We start from the raw sequence: 18,415 nt of genomic DNA, 5'->3' as shown, positions 1-18,415 counted from the left end.
GGAATAAGCATATAATAATGTAAGAAGCAACTTGAGTACAGCTGCTGTAAGGTAAGACATAATGATCTATTGATTTCCAAAATAAATGACAAGAAATACAGTTGTGAATAATACCATTCAAATATAGATTGGCACTTCTTCTAGTGGAAATAATCCATGACAACCAAGCATGAACAGATAATAATGACACATCTTTCCAACAAGTTGTAATAGATTTTAAAGCAACTGACATATGAAAATTAAAAAGTTTGTATTCTAGATCAGACAGTTCTTTCATGCATATGAACAAATTAAATGAAAGTTCATCGGTAATATTAAAAACATTTTGTATAACATCCCAAACTTCATTCCAAAATTAAAAAACAGATGTACATTCAAAAAGCATATGTTTAATGAACCAATATTTGAAATACAATGGCAACAATTTGAATTCAGAAATAACCTTAGCTTGAAATAAATTTAAGGGGGGCCATGAGCAATAAAACACAATATAAGTATTAGTTTGATAAACTGATACAGGTAACCATCCTGAGATATTATTCAACCATATTTTTTCCATGTATCATATGAGAAAGAAGTCACAAGTTAATTATTCTAAAACATTGAAACAGCATCAATATTGTTACCTTGAAAGGCATTCAGCTTCTTGTACATTAATGAAACAGAATGAGACGAAGAGGACACCGTTTGAATATGAATTGTCAAATCTGAGTTTATATTTGAAGGAACATTATTAGGAAAGGAATCTAACATAGAATTACATAAAAGTTCATATTTGAGAAAATCAAAAGATGGTTAGTGAAATTGTGCCTGTAATACATAAAATGATATAAAAGTATTATTGTGTAAATATCCTTGAGGTAAAAAATGCCAGCTTTTATCCATGAATGCCAAAATGTAACAGATTGAGAAGGTTTTAGTCGTGGATTGCACCATAATGACATATCTACAGTATTTGAAATAGTTGTTTCAAAAGGTGAATCAAAATCATTTAATATTTGTTTTGTGGATTTCAAAATAATAGACTTATGAAATAATAATGACTTGCTAGACTTGGTTGACAAGGCAGATGAAGGAAATGGAGTTACCAATCCTCTTTCTATAAGACGCCATGTAGGAGGATTAATCAGGTGATGATTAAACCAAAGTGAGCTTTGGTTTAAGATCAATGCTGTATGATAATTTTAAAAATCTGGTAAACCAAATCCTCCATTAAACTTTGCCATTTTTCATTTTTTATGGCCCATACAAAGGGACTTATTATTCCAAAGAAACTTAGAAAGATGTTGATCGACAATTTTATAAAACTTCATAGGAAATTAACTTGGAATCATAGTTAGAAAATAAAAGATTTTTGGTGCTATATATTTTTATTGAATCCTTTCTCCCCCACCATGAAAGGTGAAGTGAAGACCATTTAGATACTTTTTGTTTAATGTAATTCAAAATAGATTCACAATTTAATGTTATTGTTTTTTTCACAGACGAAGAGAACAGTATGCCAAGGTAGTTGAACTTATCTCTCTACCAAATTATTTCTTTTATGGGTAACATATCTGGGGTACAGTGAGGATATAAGGGAAAACATTCTGTTTTATTGGTGTTTAATGAATATCCAGAAATTAAAGAATATGATGAGATTATTTCAAATAGAGGAGGAATAGAGGAAACAGGATTGCTAACAAATAAAAGTACATCATCTGCATATGCTGTTTAAATAATGACTTCATTAATATTAATACTAGCAATATTGTTACATTTTCTAATGGAAACAAGCAAGGTTCAATAACAAGAAGAAATAGTAACGGAGATTGTGGACAACCTTGTCTAGTTCCTCCAAAAAGGACAAATTGATTAGAAATGTGGCCATTCATAAATAAACGCGCAGTAGGAGTAGAACAGAGAGCAGATATCATACTAATAAACAAATCAGCAAAATTAAATGCTGCTAAAGTATGGAATAGAAATAGTGAATGAACTTTGCCAAAATCTCTTTCAGCATCCAATGCAAGTACTTCAAATGGTGAGGATAAAGTAGAGCCCTGTTTGACAGCATGTAATAAAGTTCTTGTATTATTGGCAGAATATCTATTTTTCATTAAACCAGACTGATCAGTATGGATTAGAGACTCCAATACGGAGGTCAGTCTGGTTGCCAGTATTTTGGCATATTGTTTAAAATCTTGATTTATTAAGGAAATAGGGAGATAATTCGATACAAGTGTTGGATCTTTGTTTGGTTTAGGTATAACTACAATCAACACTTCAGTAAAGGAACCTAAAGTTGATCCAGTAGCAGTAAAAAAGGTAAAAAGTTTAAACAAATAAGGATCAAGTTGTAAATCGAATTCTTTAGAAAATTCTGATGGAATGCCATCAGGGCCAAGAGATTTATTTTGTTTAAGAAACTTAATAGCTAAATAAATTAAATTTTCAGTAATAGTTCAATCAAATCTATCCTTGGATAACTGAGGAACTTTAGGTAAGCCACATGTATATAAAAAAGAATCAATGAAAGAAGGATCTTTAAAAATGTTGGTATGTTATATAGATTAGCATAAAAATTTAGAAATTTATTAACAATATCTTTTTGTGATAATGCAATTTTTTCAATATTATAGATATTAGGAGTAACAACTGAATAAATTAATTGTCGAAAAACTAAAAAAAAAATCAAGTCTAGAGTAAGAGTTGTGAGGGTTAGGGAAAAAAGTGAAACAAATTTCAGTAGGATAATGAAATCGCCAGATATCCACCAATTTAGTAGTTTTAAAAAAACATTTTAAAGTAAAAAATGCCTAGGTCGAAATTTAGTGTGTGATTATCTATCTAATATAGGATCATATACACGGTGAACTCACCTCCAACTATAAGTGGGATATTACCCAACTTGAGAACTTCAGTGGTTAAAATGGACCAGAAATTAGGATCTTCAGCTATTGGGCCATATACATTAAGTAAAAACATAACTGTAACTTGAATTTTAACTTTCGCTATAGCATATCTACCTTCTGAATCTGAGGATTTACTTAAGATTTGACAATGCAACCGTCTGTGGATGTGCTTAAAAACAGCGCAAAATTTTGGGAGATCGTCAATAGACCCTTCTTTTCTGACCTTGGAGTTAACATAGTTGAGTGTAACATCCCTGAAGAGCTCTGGTTTACCCACTTCAAACATATCTATGGAGACCACCCTGATCAGGCTAATATATGCCCTATCTGCCCAAAAGCTGCATATAGTATAACTTTTTCTTCACAAGAGGTGGCTGTGGCGACAGTTCAAATTACCTGTAATAAAGCACCGGGCCAGATGGGGTCCCTGCTGACCTTTTTTGGTTAGATATTAATTTATGATCAAAATTACTGGAAAATGTTTTTAACATAGCATGTACAATAGGGTTGCCTACATCTTGGTCAACATCTATTATTGTCCCTGTTTTTAAAAAAGGCGATAAAGGGGATCTAAGGTGCTACAGGCCAATATTGCTGATCAATTCCACAGTTGAGGTGATGGGGAAAGTGGTCCTCAGCAGGCTGACCGGATGGATTGATGAGTGGAATGTCCTGTCAGACCTCCATTATGGCTTCAGGAAAGGCAGAGGCACCACGGACCAATGCCTTAACCTCCATCTTTCAATAGGGAAATACACATGGCCAAGAAAGGGACTTTAAATCTTGCCTTTATGGACCTTTGCTCTGCATTTGACTGGGTGAATAGGTCCAAGCTCTGGGACCTATTATTAGAAATGGGGATGGACAAGAATATTGTATATTTTCTGGCGGACCTGCACAGGGACCTCTTGGCAGCAGTAAGGTTCGATCAAAAGGGTAATCTTACATAGCAGATAGATGTAACAAGAGGAGTAAGAGAAGGCTGTATTTTGGCACCCTTGTTATTTACCCTTTATATTAACCATCTTGAACTGGTTTTATCTGAAGCTGCTAAGGATATTTCCCATGTAAGAAACCGTTTGATTCCTACATCGCTCTCTGCAGATGATGCAGCGCTTTTGTCATGCACAGCTGTGGGGCTTCAGCACTTGTTGACCGCCTTCACCAATTTTATGGGCTCATTAGATTTAAATGCAAACCTGTCGAAGTCACACATTATGACCCTGGAAGGGAAGTCAAAGATACCCAAAATGTTTTGTTGTGGCGCGACAGAAGTAACTAGGGTCTCCACATTCAAGTACCTGGAACCTGGGTGTCTTATTCGACGATAGATGTTCATGGGTCCCGCAAAGGAGGGTGATGAGAAACGCGATGGTTAGATCAACAGGTGGGGTTCTTCATTTTGCTCGGAGGCTGGGCTCCAAGCCCATGCAGGCCATGTTGAATATTTATACGGCCAAGAGCATCGCCATTGTGAAGTATGGCACAGTAATTTGGGGTTATAGTAATTGCACTGAGCACCAAATTGTTCAAAATACATTTTTAGGAAGCCTGCTTTCAGTCCCCCAATCTATATCCTCGTACATAATACTTCAAGAGGTGGGCCTCGGCTATGTTACTGACTCGGTTAGAATGTCTCTAATTCTTAAATGGATTTTGATCTGGTCTAATCCTGATGCTAAACAAAGAGATCATACGAGATTGTATGGCTATAGATAGGGCCAGTAGTATACCGTTGTTGAGACATTTGAAGAGAACAGATGATGCTCAACCTTTTTTGTCAACCCAGAAAATATATGTAAAAAAGATCTTGTGTGGGTCAAGACCTAATTTCTGCGTATAGTATCACTAGAAAGAGAGGCCTCGAAATTATTGAAACCTACTGTCCGTACCCACCAGCTTCTAAAAAGCTCCTATTCCATGAAACCTTACCTGGACATTGTCACTAAGCCTCAACACCGCTTTCTCTTGAGATTTAGGTTGAATTATTTATATCTTTTGCTGGCTAACCCTTTAGGCTGGGCTAAGATAGACAACCTGGATCCTTTCTCATGCGATTGTTTCTCAAGGCAAGATACTATCCATTTTGTCCAGTTCTGCTATTTCTATTTATCTATACGTAGGCGGTATATCCTTCCAATTTTAAAGAACAAAGATTTCCTGCAGGCTAGACCAGCTCGTTTATACCTGCAAATGTTGAGTAACCCGTGGGAAATTTTCTGCATTGCTAGCTTTATAGTAGCAGCAGTTAGAGCAATGAAAAAAAGGAAGTAGCGAGTGAAGCAGGTTTATGTGTCTGGATCTTTCAATGTATTTTTGCCCTATTGTATATGTTATATTTTTATATTGTTTGTATTTTATAATGATATAGGCATGTTCGGTTCTGCGCTTACATTTTAATCATGGTTGATTTTAGGTAAAATTATTTTTTAGTTTTGTATTGTTGATGGGTATTTTTAACATGCGTTTATGGTTTTTAATAATAACCAAATAAAATATTTATGAATGACCGACTGACAATGTAAAATTTTTGGTAACAAAGTAGCAACACCATTTTTTTACCCATAGTAGGAGAAGATATAATAGAATCAACCCACTTTTTTCCATAAAATCCAAAACCCTGTTCTATATGAGTTTCTTGTATGTAGCAAATATCTGCTTTATAACTACCGAAATAATCTAAAAAAAATAACGTTTTACAGGATGTCGTAAACATTTGACATTTAAGGAAACTATTTTAACATTATGAACGTTAGCCCTAGTATAGTAGAAAAAAACCCACCAAGAAGAAGAGATAAAGTCTGAAGTATAAGAAGAAAAATAGTAGCTCTAGAGAAGGACAAAAGGGAAACAAAAGGGGACTAAAGAGACATACAAACATAAAAAAGACAACAGTAAAACAATAATAACAATCTTAAAACGCACAATTGCTTTGCAAGCATGACCAAGTCATTGGAGCTATGTGAGGAAAAAGACAATCCATTTAGCCAGAAGAAATAATGTATTATTATTCAAGTAGCAGACTCATGTGTATCCATAGAAAGCTGGGAATGTTAATTCAAGAAATATTCGTAGGTCTTCAGGGCATTGCAAGGATTTTGAAAAAAACATCTTTACAGATTCGCATTGTGGAAGGATCAAAAAGACCATATTTGAATCCAAGACGTCATAACCGTGGATGAATGTCAGTGAATTCCTTGTGAATCTTATCAGTTTCCTTAGCAAAGCCTTGATGAATAAAATGTTTATTATCATTTACCATTAAGGAAGGAATTTCTTGTGCTGCTTTTCTTATCAAGTCTAAATGATGGTGACATAAAACCTTGAAAATAATTTGTCTCGGTTTAGTGTGGTGTGGATTATGATGAGAAGGAATCCAATGAGCTTTATCTATTTCAAATTTCTCTGGAAAAGACCAGGTATGTGATTCTCCAAATATAACCTGTAATCATTACAATCTACGTCTTCTGGTCAATTAAAAATACGCAGGTTTAACTGTCTGTTACGATTTTCAAAATCAAGAGGAGCAAACATAGGGGATAATTTTGCCACAAGTTGTGCAAAAACATCAATTTGACCTTTATTGTCTCGAATTTTATTTGCGTTGTCAGATATTTTCAGTGACATACTGGCCATATATTTCCGCAAGTTTTTAATCTCTGACCCAGTATTAGCGCTGGAGCAAATTGCCTGAATCTCATCAAGTAACAACTCCAAAGAAGGCTCACTAGATTCCACCACTTTCGATTTAACCAGAGGAGGAGAAATATCGTGTTTCCTTTTATTATGTTGAGGTTGTACATTATTGTTCTCCATCTCCCTTAAAATAAAGTTCAGCAGCCGGATAGAGCCAATATGTGGGAAAGAGTTAATAATGAAGGGAAAAACTCTCAATGAAGGCTGGTGCAGCAGCTAAAACCAACTGTGGGATTGACAAGGCCAAAGCCTCCCCCTTTCCTGGGCAATACTCCGCCTCTCTGCCTGGAGTGCCGGGCTGTACCTTGGTGAAGATACTGATGCAGCAACAGGAAGGGAGAAGAAACAGATTTCTCCACTCAGCAAGGCTGGAAAATCGCCACAGCGATTAGTAAAAGTCGCAGAACATTGCTGTCAGTAATTTTTATTAATTCAAATAAAAAATATTTATTCGGATACAGATATATCCATTAAAAAAATTAATCAAATTTTGGGCAAAATGCATCAAAAAATCGTCAATTAAGGGCTGGCGTGAGGAAGAGCTCACCGGGGGGAGGCCATCTAGATTTGCGCGCTGGCGCGTCTCATGACGCTTGCTTGTTGATGGGTCCTCATATGTCACTTGCTTGATGTTTGAGCCTCATATGTCACTTGCTTGTTGATAGGGCTTCATATGTCACCTGCTTGCTGTTTGAGCGTCATATGTCACTTGCCTGTTGAAGGGGGCCTCATATGTCACTTGCTTGTTGTTGGGGCCTCGTGTGTCACTTGCTTGTTGATGGGGCCACATATGTCACTTGCTTGTTGATGGGGTCTTATGTGTCACTTGCTTGTTGGTTGAGCCTCAAATGTTACTTGCTTGCTGGTTGAGCTTCATATGTCACTTGCTTGTTTTTGGGGCCTCATGTGTCACTTGATTGTTGATGGGGCCACATATGTCACTTGCTTGTTGATGGGGTCTTCGGTGTCACTTGCTTGTTGGTTGAGCCTCAAATGTCACTTGCTTGCTGGTTGAGCCTCATATGTCACTTGCTTGCTGTTTGAGACTCTTATGTTCCTTGCTTGATGATGGGGCCTCATGTGTCACTTGTTTGTTGGTTGAGCCTCATATGTCACTTGCTTGTTGGTTGAGCCTCATATGTCACTTGCTTGTTGGTTGAGCCTCATATGTCACTTGCTTGTTGGTTGAGCCTCATATGTCACTTGCTTGTTGGTTGAGCCTCATATGTCACTTGCTTGCTGTTTGAGGCTCTTATGTCACGTGCTTGTTAATGGGGGCTCATGTGTCACTTGCTTGTTGATGAGGCCTCATGTGTCACTTGCTTGTTGGTTGAGCCTCATTACGTCACTTGCTTGCTTTTTGAGCCTCATGTGTCACTTGCTTGTTGGTTGAGCCTTATGTGTCACTTGCTTGCTGATGGGGCCTCCTATGTCACTTGCTTGTTGATGGGACCTCATGTGTCACTTGCTTGTTGGTTGAGATTCATATGTCACTTCCTTGCTGTTTGAGCCTCAAATGTCACTTTCTTGTTGATGGGGCCTCATGTGTCACTTGCTTGCTGTTTGAGCATCTTATGTCACTTGCTTGCTGTTTGAGCCTCATGTGTCACTTTCTTGTTGGTTGAGCCTCATACGTCACTTGCTTGCTGTTTGAGCCTCATGTGTCACTTTCTTGTTGGTTAAGCCTCATACGTCACTTGCTTGCTGTTTGAGCCTTAAATGTCACTTGCTTGATGATGAGGCCTCATGTGTCACTTGCTTGTTGATGGGGCCGCATGTTTCACTTGCTTTTTGATTGGGCCACATATGTCACTTGCTTATTGATGGGGCCTCATGTGTCACTTGCTTGTTGGTTGAGCCTCTTATGTCACTTGCTTGTTGGTTGAGCCTCATACATCACTTGCTTGTTAGTTGAGTCTCATATGTCACTTGCTTGTTGATGGGGCTTCATGTCTCACTTGCTTGTTGATGAGGCCTCATGTGTCACTTGCTTGTTGGTTGAGCCTCAAATGTCACTTGCTTGCTGTTTGAGCCTCTTCTGTCACTTGCTTGGTGATTGAGATTCATATAACTTTCTATATTAATCTGTTCTTGCTTTGCCCCTTCACCTTTTCTTAAGCTCATATGAGATTTCTTTTAATTGTTTTTAAATGAATGCAAATCTGCATCTATACTATTGTTACATTGATGACTTGTTTTTGATATTATGTGATTTTATGATCTAGTTTATTCGGTCGAAAAAATAATCTGATGATGATGATATTGAATACTAAAGAGAAGGGCAGGGAGGGCAGGAAAAAGATACAAGCAGGGATAAAAGGTCCGCAGCAAACTAAGGAAAGAGAAACAGAAGAGAAGGTGAGGAAAAATGAAAGCCGAGAAGAGACTGGAAACAGCAAACAGACAAAATAAGAATGCAAGAGAGGTAGGAGACTGCAGGGAAAGAGAGGAAAATATATAAGAGAAAGAGAAAAAAAAGAGATTGCAAATAAATTAGCGAAAGAGAAGAGAGAAAGGGAAAAGAAAGGGGAACTTGGAAAAGAAATGGAAAAATAACAAAAGGGAAAGAAGGAGAGATGGAGAGGGATGGGGGGAGGCTGAGGAGACATGGACGAGGGAAGATCAAGATTTGAGGAGGACACGGCTGTGAGTATGCTTCATTTATTAAACAAAATAGTACTTTATTAGCATCCAGCTGTGAGCTGCCAAATACTAGTGTTTATGATGCCTAGACTGATTACATCAAAAGAGACCGGTTTGTATGACAATTATGGAGGGTAAAGTGACAGAAGTACTTTTAATGACTCTTCACTACAAAAACTTAAAACAACACTTTCTCACGACTTATTAATGCTCATGTTGCTTTCTGACTGCAGGTCACAGATTTTGGGTACGGAATCCAAGGTACAAGTTTGCAACCTTTAATTTATGACCTTTGAACCGTTCTCCTTTATTTCCATTAGGCGGTGCTTGGAAGGGGACCTACACTAGCTGAGGCTCTGCAGTTGGTCCTCTCTGGACCCCCCCCCCCCAATCCTTTTGCTTTGATTACATGATTCCACCTTGTGCCTTCTCCTTCCCCCGCCTGATAGTTCCTGTCTCTTTAACTCCCTCTGGCGGGTTCTTGTTTAATCCTACTTTCTGCTCTAAGCTGTGGCATGACCTGTACCCCTGTGCCTGAATCGTGACTCTGCAGTGTGACCTGTACCCCTGTGCCTGAATCGTGACTCTGCAGTGTGACCTGTACCCCTGTGTTTGAATAGTGGAGCTGTGGCGTGACCTGTACCCCTGTGCCTGAATCGTGAACCTATAGCATGACCTGAGCAGCTGTCCCTGAATAGTGAAGCTGTGGCGTGACCTGTACCCCTGTGCCTGAATCGTGAACCTATAGCATGACCTGAGCAGCTGTCCCTGAATAGTGAAGCTGTGGCGTGACCTGTACCCCTGTGCCTGAATCGTGACTCTGCAGTGTGACATGAGCCGCTGTGCCTGAATAGTGAAGTGGTGGCATGACCTGTACCCCTGTACCTGAATAGTGACTCTACAGTGTGACCTCAGCTGCTGTGCCTGAATAGTGGAGCTGTGGCTTGACCTGTACCCCTGTGCCTGAATCGTGAAACTATAGCATGACCAGAGCAGCTGTCCCTGAATAGTGAAGCTGTGGCGTGACCTGTACCCCTGTGCCTGAATTGTGACTCTGCAGCGTGACTGGAGCTGCTGTGCCTGAATAGTGAAGCTGTGGCATGTTCTGTACCCCTGTGCCTGAAGCATGAACCTATAGCGTGACCTGAGCTCCTGTGCCTGAACAGTGGAGCAGTGGCATGACCTGTAGCCCTATGCCTGAATCATGAAAATACAGCGTGACCTGAGCAGCTGTCCCTGAATATTGAAGCTGTGGCGTGACCTGTACCCCTGTGCCTGAATCGTGACTCTGCAGCGTGACCAGAGCTGCTGTGCCTGAATAGTGATGCTGTGGCGTGACCTGTACCCGTGCCTGAATCGTGTCTCTGCAGCGTGACCGCAGCTGCTATGCCTGAATAGTGTAGCTGTAGCATGACCTGTACCCCTATGCCTGAGTCATGAACCGACAGTGTGACCTGAGCTCCTGTGCCTGAACAGTGGAGCAGTGGCATGACCTGTACCTCTATGCCTGAATCATGAACCAACAGTTTGACATGCGCTGCTGTGCCTGAATAGTGGAGCTGTGGCCTGACCTGTACCCCGTGCCTGAATCAAGACCCTACAGCGTGACCCGAGCTGCTGTGCCTGAACAGTCGAGCTGTGGCGTGACCTGTACCCCTGTGCCTGAATCGTGACTCTGCAACAAGGCCGGAGCTGATGTGCTTGAATAGTGGAGCTGTGGCGTGACCTGTACCCCTGTGCCTGAATTGTGACTCTGCAGCGTGACATGAGCCGCTGTGTCTGAATAGTGAAGCTGTGGTGTGACCTGTACCCCTGTGCCTGAACCGTGAACCTATAGCATGACCTGAGCTGCTGGGCCTTAATAGTGAAGTGGTGGCATGACATGTACCCCTGTACCTGATCGTGACTCTTCACGCTAACCTGAGCCGCTGTGCCTGATTAGTGAAGCTGTGGCGTGACCAGTAACCCTGTGCCTGAATCATGACTCTGCATTGTGACCTAAGACGCTGTGCCTGAATAGTGGAGCTGCGGCGTGACCTGTACCCCTGTGCCTGAATCGTGACACTGCAGCATGACTTGAGCTGGTGTGGCTGAATAGTGAAATTGTAGCATGATCTGTACCCCTGTGCCTGTATCGTGACTCTGCAACGTGACCTGAGCTGCTGTGCCTGAAAAGTGAGGCTGTGGCATGACCTGTACCCCTGTGCCTGAACCGTGACTCTGCAGCATGAGCAGAGCTGCTGTGCCTGAATAGTGAAGCTGTGACGTGACCTGTACCCCTGAGCCTGAATTGTGACTCTGCAGTGTGACCGCAGCTGCTGTGCCTGAATAGTGAAGCTGTGGCATGACCTGTTGCCATGTGCCTTAATCATGAACCTACAGTGTGACCTGAGCTGCTGTGCCTGAATAGTGGAGCTGTGGCATGACCTGTACCCCTATGCCTGAATCATGAACCTACAGCGTGACCTGAGCTGCTGTGCCTGAATAGTGGAGCTGTGGCATGACCTGTACCCCTATGCCTGAATCAAGACCTTACAGCATGACCTGAGCTGCTGTGCCTGAACTGTCGAGCCGTGGCGTGACCTGTACCCCTGTGCCTGAATCGTGGCACTGCAGCGTGACTTGAGCTGGTGTGGATGAATAGTGAAGCAGTAGTGTGACCTGTACCCCTGTGCCTGAATCATGACTCTACAGCGTGACCTTAGCAGCTGTGCCTGAATAGTGGAGCTGTGGTGTGACCTGTACCCCTGGGCCTAAATTGTGACTCTTCACGCTGACCTGAGCTGCTGTGCCTGAATAGTGAAGCAGTGGCGTGGCTTGTACTCTTGTGCCTGAATCGTGACTCTGCTGCGTGACCTGAGCTGCTGTGCCTGAATAGTGTAGCTGTGGCGTATTCTGTACCCCTGTGCCTGAAGAATAAACCTATAGCGTGACATGAGCTGCTGTACCTGAATAGTGGAGCTGTGGTATGACCTGTACCCCTATGCCTGAATCATTAACCTACAGAGTGAAATGTGCTGCTGTGCCTGAATAGTGGCGCTGTGGCATGACCTGTAGCCCTATGCCTGAATCATGAAAATACAGCGTGACCTGAGCAGCTGTCCCTGAATATTGAAGCTGTGGCGTGACCTGTACCCCTGTGCCTGAATCGTGACTCTGCAGCGTGACCAGAGCTGCTGTGCCTGAATAGTGAAGCTGTGGCGTGACCTGTACCCGTGCCTGAATCGTGTCTCTGCAGCGTGACCGCAGCTGCTATGCCTGAATAGTGTAGCTGTAGCATGACCTGTACCCCTATGCCTGAGTCATGAACCTACAGTGTGACCTGAGCTCCTGTGCCTGAACAGTCGAGCTGTGGCATCACCTGTACCTCTATGCCTGAATCATGAACCTACAGTTTGACCTGCGCTGCTGTGCCTGAATAGTGGAGCTGTGGCCTGACCTGTACTCCTGTGCCTGAATCATGAACCTACAGCGTGACCTGAGCTGCTGTGCCTGAACAGTGGAGCTGTGGCATGACATGTACCCCTGTGCCTGAATCAAGACCCTACAGCGTGACCTGAGCTGCTGTGCCTGAACAGTCGAGCTGTGGCTTGACCTGTACCCCTGTGCCTGAATCGTGACTCTGCAACATGGCCGGAGCTGATGTGCTTGAATAGTGAAGCTGTTGTGTGACCTGTACCCATGTGCCTGAATTGTGACTCTGCAGTGTGACATGAGCCGCTGTGTCTGAATAGTGAAGCTGTGGTGTGACCCGTACCCCTGTGCCTGAATAGTGACTCTACAGCATGACCTCAGCTGCTGTGCCTGAATAGTGGAGCTGTGGCGTGACCTGTACCCCTATGCCTGAATCATGAACCTACAGTGTGACCTGAGCTGCTGTGCCTGAATAGTGGACCAGTGGCATGACCTGTACCCCTATGCCTGAATCATAAACCTACAGTGTGACCTGCGCTGCTGTGCCTGAATAATGGAGCTGTGGCATGACCTGTACCCCTGCGCCTGAATAGTGACTCTACAACATGACCTCAGCTGCTGTGCCTGAATAGTGAAGCTGTGGCATGACCTGTACCCCTATGCCTGAATCATGAACCTACAGTGTGACCTGAGCTGCTGTGCCTGAATAGTGGACCAGTGGCATGACCTGTACCCCTATGCCTGAATCATGAACCTACAGCGTGACCTGCGCTGCTGTGCTTGAATAGTGGAGCTGTGGCAGGACCTGTACCCCTGTGCCTGAATCATGAACCTACAGCGTGACCTGAGCTGCTGTGCCTAAACAGTGGAGCTGTGGCATGACATGTACCACTGTGCCTGAATCAAGACCCTACAGCGTGACCTGACCTGCTGTGCCTGAACAGTCGATCTGTGGCATGACCTGTACCCCTGTACCTGAATCGTGACTCTTCACGCTGACCTGAGCCGCTGTGCCTGATTAGTGAAGCTGGGGCGTGACCAGTACCCCTGTGCCTGAATCATGACTCTGCAATGTGACCTAAGACGCTGTGCCTGAATAAGGGAGCTGTGGTGTGACCTGTACCCCTGTGCCTGAATTGTGACACTGCAGCATGACTTAAGCTGCTGTGCCTGAATAGTGAAGCTGTGACGTGACCGGTACCCCTGTGCCTGAATTGTGACTCTACAGCGTGACCGGAGGTGCTGTGCCTGAATAGTGGAGCTGTGCTGTGACCTGTACCCCTGGGCCTAAATTGTGACTCTTCATGCTGACCTGAACTGCTGTGCCTGAATAGTGAAGCAGTGGCGTGACTTGTACTCTTGTGCCTGAATCGTGACTCTGCTGCGTGACCTAAGCTGCTGTGCCAGAATAGTGAAGCTGTGGCGTGTTCTGTACCCCTGTGCCTGAATCATAAACCTACAGATTGACATGTGCTGCTGTGCCTGCATAGTGGCGCTGTGGCATGACCTGTAGCCCTATACCTGAATCATGAAAATACAGCCTGACCTGAGCAGCTGTCCCTGAATATTAAAGCTGTGGCGTGACCTGTACCCCTGTGCCTGAATCATGACTCTGCAGCGTGACCAGAGCTGCTGTGCCTGAATAGTGAAGCTGTGGCGTGACCTGTACCCGTGCCTGAATCGTGTCTCTGCAGCATGACCGCAGCTGCTATGCCTGAATAGTGTAGCTGTAGCATGACCTGTACCCCTATGCCTGAGTCATGAACCTACAGTGTGACCTGAGCTCCTGTGCCTGAATAGTGGAGCAGTGGCATGACCTGTACCTCTATGCCTGAATCATGAACCTACAGTTTGACCTGAGCTGCTGTGCCTGAATAGTGGAGCAGTGGCCTGACCTGTACCCCTGTGCCTGAATCATGAACCTACTGTGTGACCTGAGCTGCTGTGCCTGAACAGTGGAGCTGTGGCATGACATGTACCCCTGTGCCTGAATCAAGACCCTACAGCGTGACCTGAGCTGCTGTGCCTGAACAGTCGAGCTGTGGCGTGACCTGTACCCCTGTGCCTGAATCGTGACTCTGCAACTTGGCCGGAGCTGATGTGCTTGAATAGTGAAGCTGTGGTGTGACCTGTACCCCTGTGCCTGAATTGTGACTCTGCAGCGTGACATGAGCCGCTGTGTCTGAATAGTGAAGCTGTGTTGTGACCTGTACCCCTGTGCCTGAACCGTGAACCTGTAGCATGACCTGAGCTGCTGGGCCTTAATAGTGAAGTGGTGGCATGACCTGTACCCCTGTGCCTGAATAGTGACTCTACAGCGTGACCTCAGCTGCTGTGCCTGAATAGTGAAGCTGTGGCGTGACCTGTGCCTCTGTGCCTGAATAGTGACTCTACAGCATGACCTCAGCTGCTGTGCCTGAATAGTGGAGCTGTGGCGTTACCTGTACCCCTGTGCCTGAATCGTGACTCTGCAGCGTGACCGCAGCTGCTGTGCCTGAACAGTGGACCTGTGGCATGACCTGTACCCCTATGCCTGAATCATGACACTGCAGCATGACTTGAGCTGGTGTGGCTGAATAGTGATATTGTGGCATGATCTGTACCCCTGTGCCTGTATCGTGACTCTGCAACTTGACCTGAGCTGCTGTGCCTGAATGGTGAGGCTGTGGCATGACCTGTACGCCTGTGCCTGAATCGTGACTCTGCAGCATGACCAGAGCTGCTGTGCTTGAATAGTGAAGCTGTGACGTGACCTGTACCCCTGTGCCTGAAATGTGACTCTGCAGTGTGACCACAGCTGCTGTGCCTGAATAGTGAAGCTGTGGCATGACCTGTACCCCTATGCCTGAATCATGAACCTACAGCGTGACCTGAGCCACTATGCCTGAACAGTGGAGCTGTGGCATGACATGTACCCCTGTGCCTGAATCAAGACCCTACAGCGTGCCCAGAGCTGCTGTGCCTGAACAGTCGAGCTGTGGAGTGACCTGTACCCCTGTGCCTGAATCGTGAAACTGCAGCGTGACAGCAGCTGCTGTGCCTGAACAGTCGAGCTGTGGCATGACCTGTACCCCTGTGCCTGAATCATGAACCTACAGCGTGACCTGAGCTGCTGTGCCTAAACAGTGGAGCTGTCGCATGACATTTACCACTGTGCCTGAATCAAGACCCTACAGCGTGATCTGACCTGCTGTGCCTGAACAGTCGATCTGTGGCGTGACCTGTACCCCTGTGCCTAAATAGTGACTCTACAGCGTGACCTCAGCTGCTGCACCTGAATAGTGGAGCTGTGGCGTGACCTGTACCCCTGTGCCTGAATCGTGAACCTATAGCATGACCTGAGCAGCTGTCCCTGAATAGTGAAGCTGTGGCGTGACCTGTACCCCTGGGCCTGAATCGTGAACCTATAGCATGACCTGAGCAGCTGTCCCTGAATAGTGAAGCTGTGGCGTGACCTGTACCCCTGTGCCTGAATCGTGACTCTGCAGCATGACTTGAGCTGGTGTGGCTGATTAGTGATATTGTGGCATGATCTGTACCCTGCCCTGTGCCTGTATCGTGAGTCTGCAACTTGACCTGAGCTGCTCTGCCTGAATAGTGGAGTTGTGGCATGACCTGTACCTCTATGCCTGAATCATGAACCTACAGTTTGACCTGCGCTGCTATGCCTGAATAGTGGAGCTGTGGCATGACCTGTACCCCTATGCCTAAATCATGAACCTACAGCGTGACCTGCGCTGCTGTGCCTGAATAGTGGAGATGTGGCATGACATGTACCCCTATGCCTGAATCATGAACCTACAGTGTGACCTGAGCTGCTGTGCCTGAACAGTGGCGCTGTGGCATGACATGTACCCCTGTGCCTGAATCAAGACCATACAGCATGACCTGAGCTGCTATGCCTGAACAGTCGAGCTGTGGCGTGACCTGTACTCCTGTGCCTGAATCGTGACACTGCAGCGTGACTTGAGCTGGTGTGGCTGAATAGTGAAGCGGTAGTGTGACCTGTACCCCTGTGCCTGAATCGTGACTCTACAGAGTGACCTTAGCCGCTGTGCCTAAATAGTGAAGTTATGGCATGATCTGTACCCCTGTTCCTGAATTGTGACTCTACAGTGTGACCTGAGCTGCTGTGCCTGAATAGTGGAGCTGTGGCGTGACCTGTACCCCTGTGCCTAAATTGTGACTCTGAGCTGCTGTGCCTGAATAGTGAAGCAGTGGCGTGACTTGTACTCTTGTGCCTGAATCGTGACTCTGCTGTGTGACCTAAGCTGCTGTGGCTAAATAGTGAAGCGGTGGCGTGACCTGTACCCCTGTGCCTGAATCATGAACCTACAGCGTGACCTGAGCTACTGTGCCTGAATAGTGTAGCTGTGGTATGACATGTACCCCTGTGCCTGAATCGTGAACCTATAGCGTGACCTGAGCTGCTGTGCCTGAATAGTGGAGCTGAGCCGTGAGCTGTACCCCTGTGCCTGATTCGTGAACCTACAGCTTGAACTGAGCTGCTGTGCCTGAATAGTGAAGCTTTGGCGTGACCTTTACACCTGTGCCTGAATCGTGAACCTACAGCGTGACCTGAGCTGATGTGCCTGAATAGTGAGGCTGTGGCGTGACCAGTACCCCTGTGCCTGAATCGTGAACCTGCAGCGTCACATGAGCTGCTGTGCCTGAATAGTAGAGCTGTGGCGTGCCCTGTACCCCTGTGCCTGAATCGTGAAACTGCAGTGTGACCGTGGCTGCTGTGCCTGAATAGTGAAGCTGTGGTGTGACCTGTACACCTGTGCCTCCATCGTGAAACTACAGTGTGACCTGAGCCACTATGCCGGAACAGTGGAGCTGTGGCATGACATGTACCCCTGTGCCTGAATCAAGAACCTACAGTGTGACCTGAGCCACTATGCCTGAACAGTCGAGCTGTGGCATCACCTGTACCCCTGTGCCTAAATAGTGGCTCTACAGCATGACATCAGCTGCTGTGCCTGAATAGTGGAGCTGTGGCATGACATGTACCCCTGTACCTAAATCGTGACTCTTCGCGCTGACCTGAGCCGCTGTGCCTGATTAGTGAAGCTGTGGCGTGACCAGTACCCCTGTGCCTGAATCATGACTCTGCAGCATCATCAAAGCCGCTGTGCCTGAATAGTGGAGCGGTGGCGTGGCCTGTACCCCTGTGCCTGAATCGTGTCACTGCAGCGTGACTTGAGCTGGTGTGGCTGAATAGTGAAATTGTGGCATGATCTGTACCCCTGTGCCTGAATTGTTACTCTGCAACGTGACATGAGCTGCTGTGCCTGAATAGTGAAGCTGTGGCATGACCTGTACCCCTGTGCCTGAATCGTGACTCTGCAGCATGACCAGAGCTGCTCTGCCTGAATAGTGAAGCTGTGGCGTGACCTGTACCCCTGTGCCTGAATTGTGACTCTGCAGCGTGACCGCAGCTGCTGTGCCTGAATAGTGAAGCCGAGGCATGACCTGTACCCCTATGCCTGAATCATGAACCTACAGTGTGACCTGAGCTGCTGTGCCTGAATAGTGGATCTGTGGCATGACCTGTACCCCTATGCCTGAATCATGAACCTACAGCGTGACCTGCGCTGCTGTGCTTGAATAGTGGAGCTGTGGCAGGACCTGTACCCCTGTGCCTGAATCATGAACCTACAGCGTGACCTGCGCTGCTGTGCCTGAATAGTGGAGCTGTGGCATGACCTGTACCCCTGAGCCTGAATCATGAACCTACAGTTTGACCTGCGCTGCTGTGCCTGAAT

Source organism: Lissotriton vulgaris, chromosome 2_1 (assembly GCF_964263255.1).
Source record: "Lissotriton vulgaris chromosome 2_1, aLisVul1.2, whole genome shotgun sequence".
In the NCBI taxonomy this organism is placed as follows: domain Eukaryota; kingdom Metazoa; phylum Chordata; class Amphibia; order Caudata; family Salamandridae; genus Lissotriton; species Lissotriton vulgaris.
The sequence above is the reverse complement of the archived record's forward strand: the minus strand, read 5'-3'. Positions refer to the sequence as shown.